Below are 16878 nucleotides of genomic sequence, written 5' to 3'. Positions count from 1 at the left end.
TTTGTTGTTGTTGTTCATTTTGTATCCTGCAATTTCCCTCATTGTTAAAAGTAGTTCTAATTTTTTTGTGGTATCTCAAGTGTTTTGTTCTGTTTAAGATCATGTCATCTGCAAACACGTAATTTTTCTTCCTTCCTACTGATTTAAATGTCTTTTATTTTTTCTATTCCCTATTTTTTCTGGTTATGTCTTCCAGTTGTAGGAGAAGAAAGCTTTTCCCTTCTTTTCTTCTGGGATTTAGCCAGTGTAAGGATTCAATTGACATAAGACATATCTACAGGAGAGACTAAATTTCATTTTGTAAGTGCATGGCCTTCCTAATGATATGACACCCAGAAAAGGACAAAGCAGGTGGCACTTGTGACTTTCAGACAAAAAAACATTGGATTTGGCAAGAGTTAAGTTTGGGGTATTATGTTAGTCACCAAGTAACTAGGCTTGTTTGCACAGCCTTCTTGTCCCTGTGTTCCTTATTCTGGTGCTAAGGATGGTTCTTCCATCTTGGTACATGGAAGGGATATTTATATCCTTCTGTCAAGGGACGATGGAGAGTCTTAGTGTACTTTGACTATTTCTGAAGTGACTTTCACCCAAATAAGCAGTGTGACAAGATGACATAGTTTGAGGTGGCATATGTATTCTTCACGTTACCATGGGGAATACTTATGTTAGGGGTGACCATCATTGCCTGGCTCCTGATTTGACAGGAAAGACTTCAGCATTTTACTGTTCAATATGCTGTCAGGTGTGGGCTTTTCATAGTGACCATGAACATGTGGAGGTAATTTCCTTCAGTTCCTTTTTCATTGGGTTATTTTTAAATGATGAACATGTGTTGAATTTTGTCTAATTTTTTAAAATCAATTAAGATTAGCTTTGATTCAATCATTCTCTCTGGTAATGGAGGACAACACATTTATGCATCCGTGTATGTTGAAGTATCCTTGCATCCCTGGAGTGAATCACACTGGATTATGTTGTATGATCCTCTCAATGTTCTGTTGAATTCAGTATGCTCACCTTTTGTGAAGGAATTTTGCATGTATGTTCATTTCAGAGAGTGACCTGTAGTTTCTCTTCTTCTGGTGTCTTTCTTTGGCTTTGGTGTGAGAGCAATGCTGTCCTCACAAAATGCATTTGGGAGTGCTGCTTTTTATCAGTGTTTTGTAATAGTTTGAGAAATATTGGCATTAATTCCTCTTTGAATACTTAGAAGTTTTAATAAAGCTATGGACTCCTATGCAGATTATTTGGAGGGTGAGGTTTTAGATAGAGAAATCTTATTATTTTTTCTTTTGTTCATTTTGTATTTTTCCATGAAACAGTCTTGGTAGACTACATTATGGCATAAAATGTGTAAATTGTTCCTGGTGATCTAATTGTTGGCCTATAAATACCTAAGTTTTTCTTTAATGATCCTTTTCATGTCTTTAGTTCAGTTATGTCTCCTCCTTCAATTCTGATTGCACTTCTTTGAGTCTTCCCTATTTCCCCAGGCTACCTATTTGTTTGAAATTTTACATACTTTTCCAAATCCAAATTTTTATGTAATTGATTTTTTTTCTGTATTTGTGATTCTCTCTATTTTCTGTCTGCTTTATCTTTTTATGTTATTTTTATGTTTATCTTGTTATGTCAATAAAAATGCCAATGAGTGTTTTAAGGAATATGAAAAATATGCTAATTCCTATGAAACCACACAACAAATGGAAGCAACAAAACAATCATGAAGCAGAGAGAACGTGGAGACATCACACTTCTCTCTTTCTAAATATATTGCAGAGGTACATTAACCACAACAGTGTGCTTCTGGCATCAAATGAGACATATAGACCAGTGGAGCAGATTACAGGGCCCAGAGGTAGACGTTTGCAAATGCAGTCAGCAAATCCTCCACGAGATTTCCAACAATGAGCAGTGGGGATAGGATAGTGTCTCTTAAACATGGTGCTGATTAGGGGCGCCCATGTGGCTCGGTTGGTTAAGCATCCTACTTCCACTCAGGTCATGATCTCACGGTTTGTGGGTTTGAGCCTCACATCAGGCTCCTGCTGACAGCTCAGAGCCTGGATTCTGTCCCTGTGTCTCTCTCTGTGACTCTCTACGCATGATGTGTCTCTCTCCCTCAAAAACAAAGTAAAAATTAAAAAAAATAGTATTTATATATACATGTAAAATAATGACATTTGGCCATAATCTTGTTTCATACATATATGTCGACACAAAAAAATCTCGAAATGGATGAAGGATTAAGAACACCTGAACCTAAATGCCTTCAAAGAAAACACGAAAGATAAACGTCATGACATTCACTTGAGAATGATTGATTTGATATAAAAGCAAAGTCACAGAGAACAAAGCAGGCAAGGGGCACTGTATCATACTAGAAAAGGGGCAAGCAAATATTTGCAGAGCTAGAAGGCACTCTATGGAATGGTAGACATTACAATAAAAAATACTGAAAAGGAGTTAATATCCAAAATGCAGGATGGACAATAAAGGTGTTCTCATTTCCCTGCCATCAGACCACACCTCAAGCTTCCCCCTTTCCCTAATGGAGACCCACCTTCATTCAAAGTGCTCCTCAGAGGATGAGTCTTAAAGATGTGCCCACTAGTGTCTGGGCTTCATATGCACACGAGTATGGATTGTGTCTAGTGCTTAGCTTGTGCTCAAGGGGCCTGGGAAAGGGACTGGCACCTGCCACAAGTAGCCAGATGCCCTGTCTTGCTGCAGAGGGAGGACCTGACCCTGTGAAAGACTCTATTACCACAGGATGTTCTTGCTTTACCTCCTCACCATGTAACACCCCAATCTTGTGAGTAAAGAAAGAACATAATTGATTCAGATGGCAATCAAAGCTACTGATTTGTACAATGTAGGAGCCATAAAGTCTTTTGTCACAAATTCCGCCCCCCCCAACCTTTGTCCCTAACTGAGCTGTCATTCATGCCTCAATTCCTGGTGATGAAGATGCATTACTGGAATGAACATCTGCTCAAGTTTCTTGACAATGCCATTGCACCCTGACTTATACTTTCTCTTTGCGTGTATGCTTGGGGAAGCCAATGAACTTGGGGTCAATATTTCTCCAAGTTCTTGAAGCCGACTTACATTCTGTACCTGCACCCAAGGCTGCACTCTTGTTCAGTATGTCAATTTCGGTCATTCCATTACCAAAGAGGCAGGGAGCCTTTGCAGACGCCCCCACCCTCCTAAAGCACCAGCCGGACAGGGCCATACACCCTCCTGTCTTCTTAATGTCCATGGTTGCAAACAGCTACTACCAACTAGGACTATGTCACCATGCTTCAAATCTCCCCACAAAGTGTCTTGTCAGTTTTTCACATCCCTCTCACCAGTACAAAAATGAAGTTGCATAAACTTCTAAGGAAACCTGGCTATTGCTTCCTAAAGCCCCCTAACGTCACTGCCCTTGGTATGTCTATATGAGCCTCTCACCACTACCTGATGCTGCCACAGATTCCATTCTATGGCTGTCAGAGGCATTGACCTACTTTAAAGCATTAATATTATCTCTGTGCACACCCCAAACTCTCAGCTGTCTGAATGTCAGTAACATGTTTCACCTCTCATTCCATGGAATGCAGCGGCTGCAGGTATCCTGTGACAACCTGTTCCTCTCAGATATGTCCTATAACTTTCTTCCCATGAAAATTAGACCTTGGGCCATCAAGCACCACTGCATGCTTGCACCCCCCAAAGCTGTTGTCTGGATACATTAAGATCCCCACTCATCTCTGTGTTCCTCTCTGACAAGTTTCTAATTCCCAGGCCCACCACCTACCTACCAGCTGGCCACTGACCAACCCCTTCATCATCTTCTGTCATGTTAACACTTTAAATCCCACTATCCCACTCCCCGTCCTAAGAAGGGAGACACAGGGCTCCTGGGTGGCTAAGTTGGTGGGCCTCCTACTTAAGCTCAGGTCATGATTTCGTGGTTTGGGAGTTTGAGCCCTGCATCCGGCTCTGTGCTGTCAGCTCAGAGCCTGTAGCCTGCTTCAGATTCTGTGTCCTCCTCTCTCTCCGCTCCTCCCCCACTCACACTCTTTCTTCAAAAATAAATAAACATTAAAAAAAATTAAAAGGGGAGACCCTACTTCATTCCACACGATTGCCCTCAGCTACAGGAATGATTTCTGGGATATCTGGTGGTCAACCCTGACTTCTACTTAAATTTTTTTTCTTTAACATTTATTTCTTATTGAGAGACAGAGAGACACAGAGCGTGAGCAGGGGAGGGGTAGAGAGAGGGGGAGACATAGAATCTGAAGTAGGCTCCAGGCTCTGAGCTGTCAGTACGGAGCTCAATGCGGGGCTTGAACTCACAAACTGCGAGATCATGACCTGAGCTGTAATCCATAGTTTAACCAACTGAGCTACCCAGGTGCCCCACACTGACTTCTATTTTGTGATGGCTTTTGTATGTGGGGAAAGATAGGAATTACTCAGACCAGTGTGCCTAGTAGAAGTACTCCAGGCATCCTCTCTGCCTGCTGTAAAATCAGTCTAAGCCACTGCACTCCCAGTTTTTCCGAAGCTTGCACATCTGCAAAGGGAAAGACCGCCACTATTCACAGCCATTCCAGACATACCCTGGAGTCTTCAGGACTGTTGGCACCCTCTAGAAATCCCACAGCTCCTAACCCCCATGAGTAACAGAGGACATTTTTCCAGCAGACATGTAATTGGTGCCTTATTGCACACAACTGATCTTACTGCTAAAATTGCTAATAGTCATTCTCCAGCCCAAACTGTGAGGAGACTGGCACTATCTGTCCAGTGACTGATAGAGCTCACAAGGCTGTCAAATACACAGCCAAGAACACAGGCCCCTGTCCTTTCCCCCACTATAGAAGCCTGCCTTTATCCCTGACTTGGACTATTGTTTATCATGTAAGTTCCTCACAACGTGAAAAAGACAGGTGGACAGATAGTGATTAGATGGGGTGTACATTGGGGTTGAGTGGGCCTGCTGAGGCCACTTTATTCTCTCCTTTGGTCTTGCACTAACCCCAACAGATTGGATAATTAAGAAACTGAAGAGACAGCGGTTTCTTCCCAGGCATCCACAAAACCTCTGACTAAATTATTTCCTATGGCACCACTTGTAAATCTCTCCAAGTTCTGTATAATATCTGCAGGCCCCAGGGAGTCCCTCTAGCCCCTCCCTGCCCACTGGGGCTCTCCAGATGGATTTGACAAATTGGCTTCCTCTTTGGTTAATGGCTGCATGTTTGGTGGATGGACTGATGCTGTCTGACTAGACATGCCAATGCCACGACTGTGGTAAAGAATGTAATACCTGTAATTGTTCCTGGATTTGCCATTCCATTATGGATTTAGCCAGACCAAGGAACTCACTTCAGCACATAGACAAACTACCTACTTGGAAAGACTTGGGGGTATTCGTTAGAATTTCATACCCCACATGATCTTCAATCATCACAGAAGAGGAAGATGAGGATATGAGGATTAGGGCAACATATATGGAACATGAAAAACTAGACACAAATTCCTTCAGGAAAAATCCATCTGGAAACTGGCCTGGAACGTCCAGAATCATTGTTCTGGCTCTTAATGAGATTTGGAATGCCCCAGATAGCAGGCAGGGACTGAGCCCCTTTGCAATTGTATTTTAGAAAGTAATCCTTAACACTTTCATTACTGATTGAGTGAACTTTATAACTTCTATGACCAAGTTGATGCCATGCATAGCCATGACCAAGAACTAACTGGTACACTTGGGTCATATCATCCACAGACAATAAGAACATGGCCTCTGCCACTGACAAGTCTTACCACCCCTTCTATTGAACATGGGAGGCGCATCAAGTCTTCAGAGAGCACCCAGTGCCACCTCACTGGGAAGGACCTTATGGCGAACTGCTAACCCGAATACACTGCCATCAAAATTAGGGAAAGATACCTCTGGATTCATGCAAACGGCACAGAATAGTTCCAGAAAATGCCATCGTCAAGACCCTGGATGTCCATCCCCACGACGACCATAGGTAAGGATTCCCAGAGCCAATTCCCAGGCTCCAGAAACACATGGCATCACATAGTAAGTCACGGATCAAGAAACTGCTTTTTCACCTAGTTTCATTTTCTGGCTTTCTCCTGTCAGGAAAAAAAAAAAAAAACTTTTAAAAATGGAACCTGCCCTTTCCCCCACTATTAAAAGACTGACTACATTTCCTGCTCTCCCTCTGAACCTCTACAACTGTCTGTCTTCAGACTGCATCTGCCCCATTCACCTGTGTGGTTATCTCAGCAGGTCAGACACAGACCCCTACACAGGTTTTCCAAGTCATGTCTACAGTAAAATACTCAGTCTGATTGTCATTTTTTTGACATCAGGATAGCAAGTAAGCCCCCAAAGTAGTGTTATTTCCTGCCAATGCAAGCAGGTGAATGCACCATGTGGATGGACAAATGGAAGGGTGTGGTATCCACAACCAGAATGACAATGTCACTCTGCCTTTCCTTCCACTGCATTGATTGGGACCACAACTTTGATGGAAGCTTCAGGATGGTCCTTTGCTCAGGTGAAGTATTGGGAGAGAATATTTCCCTTTGTATGAAGACAGTCATGGTGCTCTCTCTCGGTGTTCTCTCTCTCGGTGACATAGCAAGGCAACCTGGTGCCAGATGGTCACTAGGGGCTCCAGGGTAACCCCCATGGCACAAACACTTTCAAGATCCCAAAATGTATCATTGGCACTCAGACAACCTGTGCATCAAGTGGCATAGCTCAGCCACTTCCAAGTAAGGCTGCCTAAATGCACAAGTCATATGAAAGTAAACCGAAAATCTTGAGTAGCTCAGTTAGGTGACAAAACCCACCTTATAGCTGCTGAAGGACTGCAGGCCTCCCATGTCTCACAAACTTTCAGTAATGCATGATAATTGACCAGTGACAGTGACCCTCAATTGCCTAGACCAGTGGGAACTCATGACAAGCTCTATGTGAGCTGGTCAGGCTAACATTTTGGCACTGTTTGGGCTGTTAGGAATTCCCAAGGCAGCTGGGTAGAGATGTACAGTTTGAGAGCAGACTGTGGCTGGGACTCCTTGGTCATCGATGCTGAATGGGAGATACTGGCTAGCACAGTCAGGCCAAAGTCTCCCCTGTGTCGCATTAGATACCCTCAATTGCCTATACAGTCTTGGGAACGTGAGCCATCTTATGGACAGCTAGGAATTTACATTTCAGTTGTCAACTGTAAAGCACCACCTGTTAGGAGGGGGCTTTAATGCCTGTCAGATAGGTGGACTGAAAGGAGAAACGGCATGTTTAATGTCCCCCCTTCTTCAGTAAATATTGATTATGGGCTGCAATTACTCAGTCCTCTATTGCACACAATATTTATGTATATATACTGTCTTAATTGGGTGTGTGTGGGGGTGCGGTTTGCAGTCTTACAGACTCCTGATATTAGCTCCCCCTCAGGAAGTCCAGGCACTGGGTTTGTTCCCACTGGCCTTGATGGCATGTGAGGGCATCCACACCATTAAGAAGACAATGCAGGGTCAAAGGGGCCACCATTGCTAAAATAGATTCAGTAAATATTCTTCCAGTACTGACATCAAAGGGATGTTGAGACCCTTCTACTATCTCTCCCTTTACCTCGTAAGCTAAAGGGCACCACAGTTATATTTGGAGGGGTTCCTGGGAAGCACTATACCTTGGCTTCTGGGTCAATAAGAGAAATAAAGTGTTGTCTATGTCTGTGTCCTACAGGGTAATTACAGAATATACAGGCAGTGTTCCCAGGAGGAAGGAGATACTCCACAAACCTCCAGGTCCCTAGGCAGGGGCCTTGGCATCTCCCCACCCACTGGTTCCCAGCTCCCCCGTACTAGGGCTATCATGTCCAGAGAAGTGATGGCACCCACCCAAAGGGTAGGGTCAGCATTCTCTCAAAGATCCCAAAGAGTCTGATCAAAGTTTCTGACTTGTGTTTGGGCTGTCATGAGATTACATTAGGGACCCAGCTTCTCAAGCTGCCCATAAAGAGAAGTGTGGACATCATCTCCAGAGCAAGAGAGCTGGGTTGAAGTGCCACCCCTTGAATGCAGCAGAAAATTGGCCCCCAAGCTCCATATGCCACTGGGACACTCCCGTGGCCTCCTATCTTTGGAGGTGGTGAGCCATCAGCCTCTGCAGCAAAGAAGTCTTGAGCTTCTTGAAAATTCTCCTTTTCACATTTGACTGTGGCATGCATGCTAATGCCTGCTACACTAAAGCTTGTATTTCCATGAATTGTATTGGCACAAGGCTTAATCAGAGTGGTCTTTCAACAAGAACTCCTTAGATTCTGTTGTCAAGTGCCTCTCCTCCAGGTGGAAATGGACAAGGGCTCATGGGAGCATGATATAAGGCAAAAAAAACCACACCCATTGAATTGTCCCCATTGTATCTTAGAGTTGGATTGCGTCACCTGGGCTTGTCCTCTCCCAGTGGGCCTGTGCTGTCATACCACAAAAATCCATGTCCTGGGAATCAGAACTTCTTTCTTCCTACCTCTGTGGGCTCTGGGGCCCTGGGAAGCTCTTCCTCAGAGCCTTCCCCTTTTTATTTGGTCTGTGTCTCCTGACCTGTGCCCTGGTGTGATTGTCTTAAGCACTTGATAGAGTGAAAAGACTGAAAGCTCCATATGTTGTCTCTAAGTAAACAGGCCGTTGATACCTTGAGCTTTTCAGTGATTTATGAATCTGGGGGACTTGGACCAATCCAGACAGCTGCAGCATATCAAGTGCTTAAAGCAACAGCTTGGAGCCAATTATGAAGACCCACAAGAACCAATCAATGTCCTTGTCTCCCTCCCTTTGGACAAATGATTCCAGGAAGCCTTGCATTTCCATGATTGTATAGTGCCTGTCAACATTTCTGTCTCTCACGCTGGTCCTTGGACATGTTGGTGTAGTGGATCATGACAGGGAAAATTTGGGATAGAAATTAGCTCTTTCCAGACTCGTGTTCTGTGGCCTCCCACACTGAGGTGTCCCACTCAACACCTGACAGGTGGGGAGCCATTGGTCACAGCAGCGAGGATTTCAGCAACTAGGGGGAGCTTGCCTTGGCCAAGTCCTCCACCCTGGGTGCCATGATGCTTCTTGTAGATTTGCCTCCATCACTAGCTAGGGCTGGCTAATCAGACACAACACCATTGTTCTGGCCACAACACAGTGGACACAGCAGCGGGTGTCTTCTCTGACACTAATATAGGAACACTGTCCTCGGTGTCCACCTCTTTTGGAGGTGAATAGGAAATACACACCTCTGGAACCCCACACTGGTGCCTGCTTGTTGGTCTCTGCAGTAAGTCTGACCTTTTATGTCTCTGATAACTTATGATGGGGGTTTCTGGCAAAACCTGGCATCAGCCCAAAGACAGCTACAGACAACCAGCAAACACTAGCTCCTTCCCAGAGCAGCTGAGATGTGGGGGTGAGGAATGAGTGAGCCATTCTCAGTGCTAACACATTGTTGGAGGTCACCACCTAGGCCTCCAATCCCATCCTCGGGGACAAATGTTCTGGGGACCCCAGCTGTTGTACAGAATTAAGAACATGTAGACTGTGTCCTGCTGAAGGAAGAGGCAAGAGCCATTGCTCAGGGGTGGACAGGCGGCTCCCTAGGCATCTGATCTCTTGCTTTGGGTACATGAGATGCACGGGGCCCTGTTGAATCAAGGTGGGGTTTCAGTGCAACCCCAACAAAGGAAATGGAGGCACAGGATTTATGACTTATAGAGCCCAGAACAAGGGGACATAAGGACCCAGGGAAGGACATGTCTCCATCCCACATTCCCAGTGATAAGGACATAGAACACAGGGTAGCAAGTACCTGATTACTTGAGAGTAGATGGGACTGAAGTCTCTAGTTTTCACAGGCTCACCTCTGTGTGGTTATTCTAGAAGGCACTCGGAAAACCAAAGTTGGAATCCTAGGCAGATCCTTATCTAAGGTTAAACTCACTGAAAAGTAGGCAAGAGAAAGAGAGCAGGGATTCACATTCACCGGGCTCACTCTGGATGCCAGAGTCATCCATAGGTACTTGTGCCTACCTTTCTGATTCATTTCATTTGCTGCTCCTTTAAACCTCATGGTCTCAGTCTCCCACATTTGAAAATTTGCTCTCCAGGGAGGCACAGCTTGCGCTAGGTGGAACCTAATGCCAGTCCCCTTCCCTCACAGCCCACAGACACCCCAGTGTGGTACAGGCAGTGTGGGTGGGTGGTAGCCCACCAATACCCTGAACCCACGTTGGGACTGGGGGAAAACAGATTACCTGGAGAATGAGAAAATGTTAAGTGTGCAAGAGCACAGTTTTGGAGACAACTCATGAATTTGTCCCTAAAAGAGCTTGTGTCAACTTCTCTTAATTCTGGAAGCATATACCTCAGTTCAAGGCACAGATGCTGACTCAGGTTCTCTGAAAATAATCTCAGGCTATGTTTGGGCTCTTGGAAGCTTAGACATACACATAGAGTGCACAACCATGCAGTTTTTAAGTTTTATTTCAGAGTTTTCATCAGTGACCCATGAGAGACCTATGTCAGAGCTGTGATGTGCCTGTGGATCCCTGTGTCTCCCACAGACCCTAGAAACATGGATGTCAGCTGTGCCGCCTCATTACTGTAGTTTCACAGAGGCACCAGGTGATTTGACTATAGTTGTTCAGGGGTCTGGAGGCTGAATTATGGGTTGTCTTCACCAACAATCGCTTTCTTAACTTTCTCAGTGTTGATAATTCTGACATTTGTGGCAACACCACAAGGAATGCAGCTATTATGGCCTCAATGGGACCAAAAACCACTCTGAGATATACCAGGGATTCATGACTTTGCCTGACTGGCCAAATTCTTCTTAGAGGCGTCCACTGTCTTTGCTCCCACCAGTGCCTCGTCCAGTGCACCATGGAGGATCCCAACCGATGTGGCAGTGGCAGTGGCAGTTCCTGTTATGGTTGCACATCCCTCTGTGACTGTGACTGTGACATTTCTCCGGTACAGGAAGTACCAGTTCTCACATGACCAATCTCAGTTGTTCCTATGCTACAATGTGAATCCAGCCCCAAACACCAGAACGCTGGATCTCAGACACATGGAATCCAACATGCTCTTGCAGCTGAGGGAGATGTGTGACAATCCTACACTGCAGCCTTCCACATGGCACGTCTGTGTGGGAACAGGGTTCAGCGTTGAATTCCCCGGGGTGTTCTGCAGTGTCCATATCGGCTGCCTTTGTGATTTATGGTATAGCAGACATCTTCACCTTTCCCAGAATTTCTGCCAAAGATTTCTTGGCAGTGCATAGTGCAGTCAGTGGAGTTTCCATGATAGCAGCATCCCTCTTCAGTGCACGGGGTTCCATCTTGCATATGGAAGTCATCAGGGCCCGACAAGGACACCCCACAGCAGGACTCTGGAGGATCACATATATTTTGGATTGGTCTGCCGAGTGTCCAAGCAGTGGAGTTGGTGCAATCTGTATAGCATCTGCCTGTATTCCATTTGCTGCCATGGGTTAAAATACAATCATTCATACAGCATAGATTGCTGTAGCACTGCTCTAAGGAGCTGCAGTCACAATTCTTGCCTGGGTCAGCTAACTAGTTTCCAAAATGATTGTGGGTCAGGCTTTTATTTCAATGCACCATTTAGATTTGAAGAGGCACTTGCCTATTCTGCCCCTGATTTTGTGCTGCATATGAATGAAGGAACACTTACTGAAAGCTTCCATTATACCAGTTAATTGGGTGCTAATGCAGTTGGATCTTTTCTGGCAAGCATATTCATCAGTGTCAACCCACAAAGCAATATTTTTTTTTTTTGCAATCTGATGTTTTGCTATGACAGACATGAGTAAATAATGTCTGCCTAAATAACCTATCATGATGGGGCTTTGTGGATGGCATATACTGCATACAACTGGACTGAAATTAACTTCATGGGATCCATCTCAAATCGCAATTAAGGATGAATGTGGTTTAAGAATTCGAAAACACTTGGACTCATAGAATCGAAAAAAAGGACTCTGGTGCAACACATATTTGCCCATGTTAGCTGGATCTCTCTCATTATAAATTATCATGAAACCAATATAGTAACTTACATGAATCCCATGAAACAATGAGTCAATTAAGCTAACTAGCCTTATTAGGAATTGGGCACATTTTGGCACATGGTTGAACACACTATATATTGTTTTGGAACTGAGAGAAAAATTCCGTGATGGGATGACTACAACTTACTAGGGATCCTGAGCACTACACTGGCATTTGCTTGAGGAACAGAGTGTTCCCTATGCTCCTTATATCCCAGGTTATAAGTAGGTCCCATTGCATTGGTGTCTGCCACTCTCTGAGAAACAATGTGTTCAAATGTTGCGAATCACTGAGGTGTCTGATTTCATAGGCAATGCCATCCAACTTAATGATACCTTCAAGGCCCTGATAGCACATGTCCGTGGTAACCATGGAAAGAGGAATCTCCTCCAGATAGCTGAAGTAGTAACAGTCTGGAGGCATGGAGGGGTAGCCCATCTGAATGGCTCCCTGATCATCCTGAGTCATCATCAGCAGATGATGTATGGACCAAAATGATGTATTTATGGACCAAAATGCTGATGTATGGACCATCAGATGTATGGACCACAAGGGTTTCTTGCACCGCATGTGGATAACGTGTCTCTTGTCCCCAAAACACAGACTACAGGACAGCCAGCCAGGTATCTGAATGCCCTTGCCGTTGTGCAGCTCCTTCTTGGTAATTAACACCTCAAGGAGATGTAGCGCCATGCGGGATGTTCTTCAGAACCCTAGAAAGGAGATAGCACTGCTCAGAGTGCAAACTTCAAGAGGGACGCCCTCAGCGTGATCTGGCCCTCTGCCAGCCTCATGCCCCTGCTCAGGGACATCTACCATTGAGAGTGGATAAATGGAGGATCCTCAGCAAAGTGAGGTCTAGGCCATCTGACAGAACAGACTACTGAGCCAGGTGGCCAGCACCCTGCACCTAGGAGCCACTTGTGGGGTTAGGTAATAGTCCCAGGGTGTGGCATTGTGTGACCCTGCACAACAGTTCAGCGGGGTGGATGTGGAAGAGGCAGATGGGCCAGTTCAAGCGTGCTCACATGGACATAGTGGGGACTCAGACCCAGAGACATGGCTCTATTCAACACATTCCATCTTTCCTCAAGCTAGTGAATATGGGATATGCAAATTTAACACCCTGAGCTTCTCTACCAATTCAATGTCCTGTGGTACTGCTGGGTCACTTTCTATCGATGACTACCTTTCCTCATTATGGAGACTGATGCTTCCTACTTTCTTGGTATGTGGAGGTGGACATTGTCAATTTTACCTTTATTGGTGATGAAAAAAATAGCTTTGTCGTTTTTCATGTCTCATTCTGGTTAGATATTAGTTTTTAAGCAATTTGTTTCTTTTGGTTTTTGCTTTGAAGCTTCCTCTGAGTTTACTGAGAACATTTGCCAGTATTCCATTCTTGGTGAACTACAAGGTTGTATTTTAGTATTTTTTTATGCCAGCTGGGGAGAACAGAAAGTACTGCTGACCATGTGTGAGCCCCAGGGGTTTTCCGCTCTAATCCCTTATTGGGGTTCTTTCCTGGCCTCTGGCAGTCTCCTCCCATGCATGTGTGGTTCCCTCCTCAGCTGGAGATGCCAGGGAGTGGAGGTAACTTTGGTAGCATGCACCATGGAGTCTGCACATGTTCAAAAGACGTTATCAACCATGGCGCTCCCTTGTTTGATTAAGTATGCTCTGCTCCTTTAAAACCCCATGCATCAGGGAGAAACCCTCAGAGATGGCTTTTGAACAGGAGTATGCATTCTCACCACTGGCTGGCCTTCTGAATAAAGCTCAAATTCGTTTCCCACCAAAGTAAAACTTTGAACATTGATCTTTCCAGCAACAGGCAGCTGAATTTGGGTTTTGATAACAATAAAATAGAGAGTGGAGTGGCATTTGCCAGGGGCTGGCAGCGAGGGACAATGAGGGTTAGATATCAAGGGGTGTTATTTTCTATTATGCAAGACGACTAAGTTCTAGAGGTCTTCTCCACCTCCTAGTGGCCTTCTCCACTAACTACACCCGTAGTTAACAATACTGTACTGTACAGTTAACATTTAGGGAAGAGGGTGGATCTCAGTTTCAGTGAGATCTTACCACAATACACGACTTTTGCTCCTCACTCAAAGTATGCATGGACACACACTCTGTACAGATAAGTGAAAATAATTTTTAAAAATTTACATATTTGGATCCTAACCCTGAGGATATGCCATTTACAAATATATTCTTCCATTCCGTAGGTTGCCTTTTAGTTTTGTTTATTGTTTCCTTCACTGTGCAGAAGATTGCTATTTTGAGGTATTCCCAATAGTTCATATATGTATGTATGTGATTTTCTTGTAATATTTTTAATTTAAATTCAAGTGTGTTAAACATACAGTGTAGTATTGATTTCAGGTGTAGAATTTAGTGATTCATCACATACATATAACACCCAGTTCTCATCTCAACAAGTGCCCTCCTTAATGCCCATCTCCCTTTCAGCCCACCTTCCCCACTTCCCCTCGGTTTGTTCTCTGTATTTAAGTATATCTTCCGGTTTCCTTCCTCTCTGTTTTTATCTTATTTTATTTTTCCTTCCCCTATGTTGTGTTTCTTATATTCCATATATGAGTGAAATCATATGATATTTGATTTTTTCTTACTGACTTATTTCACTAAGGTTAATACTTTGTTGTTCCACCCACATTGTTGTAAATGACAAGGTTTCATTCTTTTTGATGGTTGAGTAATATTCCATTGTATATATTTACCACCTCTTCTTTTTTTTTTTAACGTTTATTTATTTTTGAGACAGAGAGAGACAGAGCATGAACGGGGGAGGGTCAGAGAGAGGGAGACACAGAATCCGAAACAGGCTCCAGGCTCCGAGCTGTCAGCACAGAGCCTGATGCGGGGCTCGAACTCACGGACCACGAGATCATGACCTGAGCCGAAGTCGGCCGCTTAACCGACTGAGCCACCCAGGCGCCCCGTTTACCACCTCTTCTTTATGCGTTCGTCCCTTGATGGATATTTGGGCTCTTCCACAATTTTCTTATTGTTGATAGGGCTGCTATAATCATTGGGGCGCCTGTGACCCTTCGAATCAGCATTTTGGTATCCTTTGGATAAATTACTAGTAAAGCAATTGCTCAATCACAGGATAGTTCTATTTTTAATTTTTTTGAGAAATCTCCACACTATTTTCCAGAATGGCTACACCAGTTTGCATTCCCACCATGTTAATTTTAGCCAGCCTGATGGGTGTGAGGTGTTATCTCATTGTGGTTTTGATTTATGTTTTCCTGATGAGAAGTGACAATGAGCCTCATTACACGTGTCTTATAGCCTTCTGGAAGTCTTTGAAAAATGTCTATTCATGTCTTCTGACCATTTCTTCACCAGATTATTTGTATTTTTGAGTGTCGAGTTTGCTAAGTTCTTTATAGATTTAGCATACTAAGCTTTATCTGATATGCCATTTGCAAATATCTTCTCCTATTTTGTCAGTTGCCTTTTAGTTTTGTTGATTGTTTCTTTGCTGTACAGAAGCTTTTTATCTTGAGGTCGCAATAGTTCATTTTTGCTTTTGTTTCCCTTGCGTCTGAGACATGTCTAGTAAGAAGTTGCTACGACCGTGGTCAAAGAGGTTGGTGCCTGTGTTTTGCTCTAGGATTTTGATGGTTTCCTGTCTCACATTTAGGTCTTTCATCCATTTTGAATTTGTTTTTGTGTATATTTTAAGAAAGTGGTCCAGTTCCATTAGAATTTCATGTTGCTGTCCAGTTTTCCCAACACCATTTGTTGAAGGGACTGTCATTTTTCCATTTGATACTGTTTCCTGCTTTGTCAAAGATTAGTTTATCATATTGTTATGTGTCCATTTATGGATTTTCTACTCTGTTCCATTAATCTATGTGTCTATTTTTGTTCCAGGCCCGTACTGTCTTTATGACTACAGCATTGTAATATAGCTTGAAATCCAGAATTGTGATGCCTCCATTTTTTTTTTCCTTTTTCAGGATCGCTTTGGGTGTTCAAGGTCTTTTGTGGTTCCATGATAATTTTAGAATTATTTGTTTTAGCTCTGTGAGGAATGGTTGTATTATTTGACAGGGATATTTGCATTGAATGTCTAGATTGCTTTGGGTAGTATCAACATTTTAACAATGTTTTTTGTTTTAATCCATGTGCATGGAATATTTTTCCATTTCTTTGTGTCTTCTTCAATTTCTTCCATAAATGTCCCAGGTTTCAGAGTAAGGCTCTTTTAACTCTTTAATGAAGGTTATTTCTAGGTATCTTATGGTTTTTGGTGTAATTGTAAATGGGATCATTCCTTGATTTCTCTTTCTTCTGCTTCATTACTGGTGTATCGAAATGCACACATTTCTGTATGTTGATTTTGTATGCTGCAGCTTTAATGGTTTATTGTATCAGGACTAGCCAGTTTTTGTTTGTGGAGTTTTTCAGGATTTCTATATATAGTATAAAATTGAACTCCTAAACTGAATAATCCTATTAAAAATGAACAGAAGGCATGAATAGACTTTCCAACATGCAACATACAGATGGTCAATAAACACATGAAAAAAATGTTCAACATCACTCATCATCTGGGAAATATAAATCAAAACAACAACGAAATAGCAACTCACTCCTGTCAGAATGACTAAACTCAACTACACAAGAAACAACAGGTGTTTGTGAGGATACAGAGAAAGAGGAACACTTTTTCACTGCTTGTGGGAATGGAAACTGG

At 43.5% G+C, this 16878-nt stretch overlaps 1 pseudogene; it reads right to left on the bottom strand.

Moving 5' to 3' along the window:
• Window positions 1-10643: 10643 nt before the first annotated feature.
• On the bottom strand, window positions 10644-12955 carry LOC125909079 (disintegrin and metalloproteinase domain-containing protein 21-like; annotated as a pseudogene).
• Between the last annotated feature and the right edge of the window lie 3923 nt (window positions 12956-16878).

This window comes from Panthera uncia, assembly GCF_023721935.1.
Source record: "Panthera uncia isolate 11264 chromosome B3 unlocalized genomic scaffold, Puncia_PCG_1.0 HiC_scaffold_1, whole genome shotgun sequence".
NCBI classification, from domain to species: Eukaryota; Metazoa; Chordata; class Mammalia; order Carnivora; family Felidae; genus Panthera; species Panthera uncia.
The sequence above is the reverse complement of the archived record's forward strand: the minus strand, read 5'-3'. Positions and strand labels throughout refer to the sequence as shown.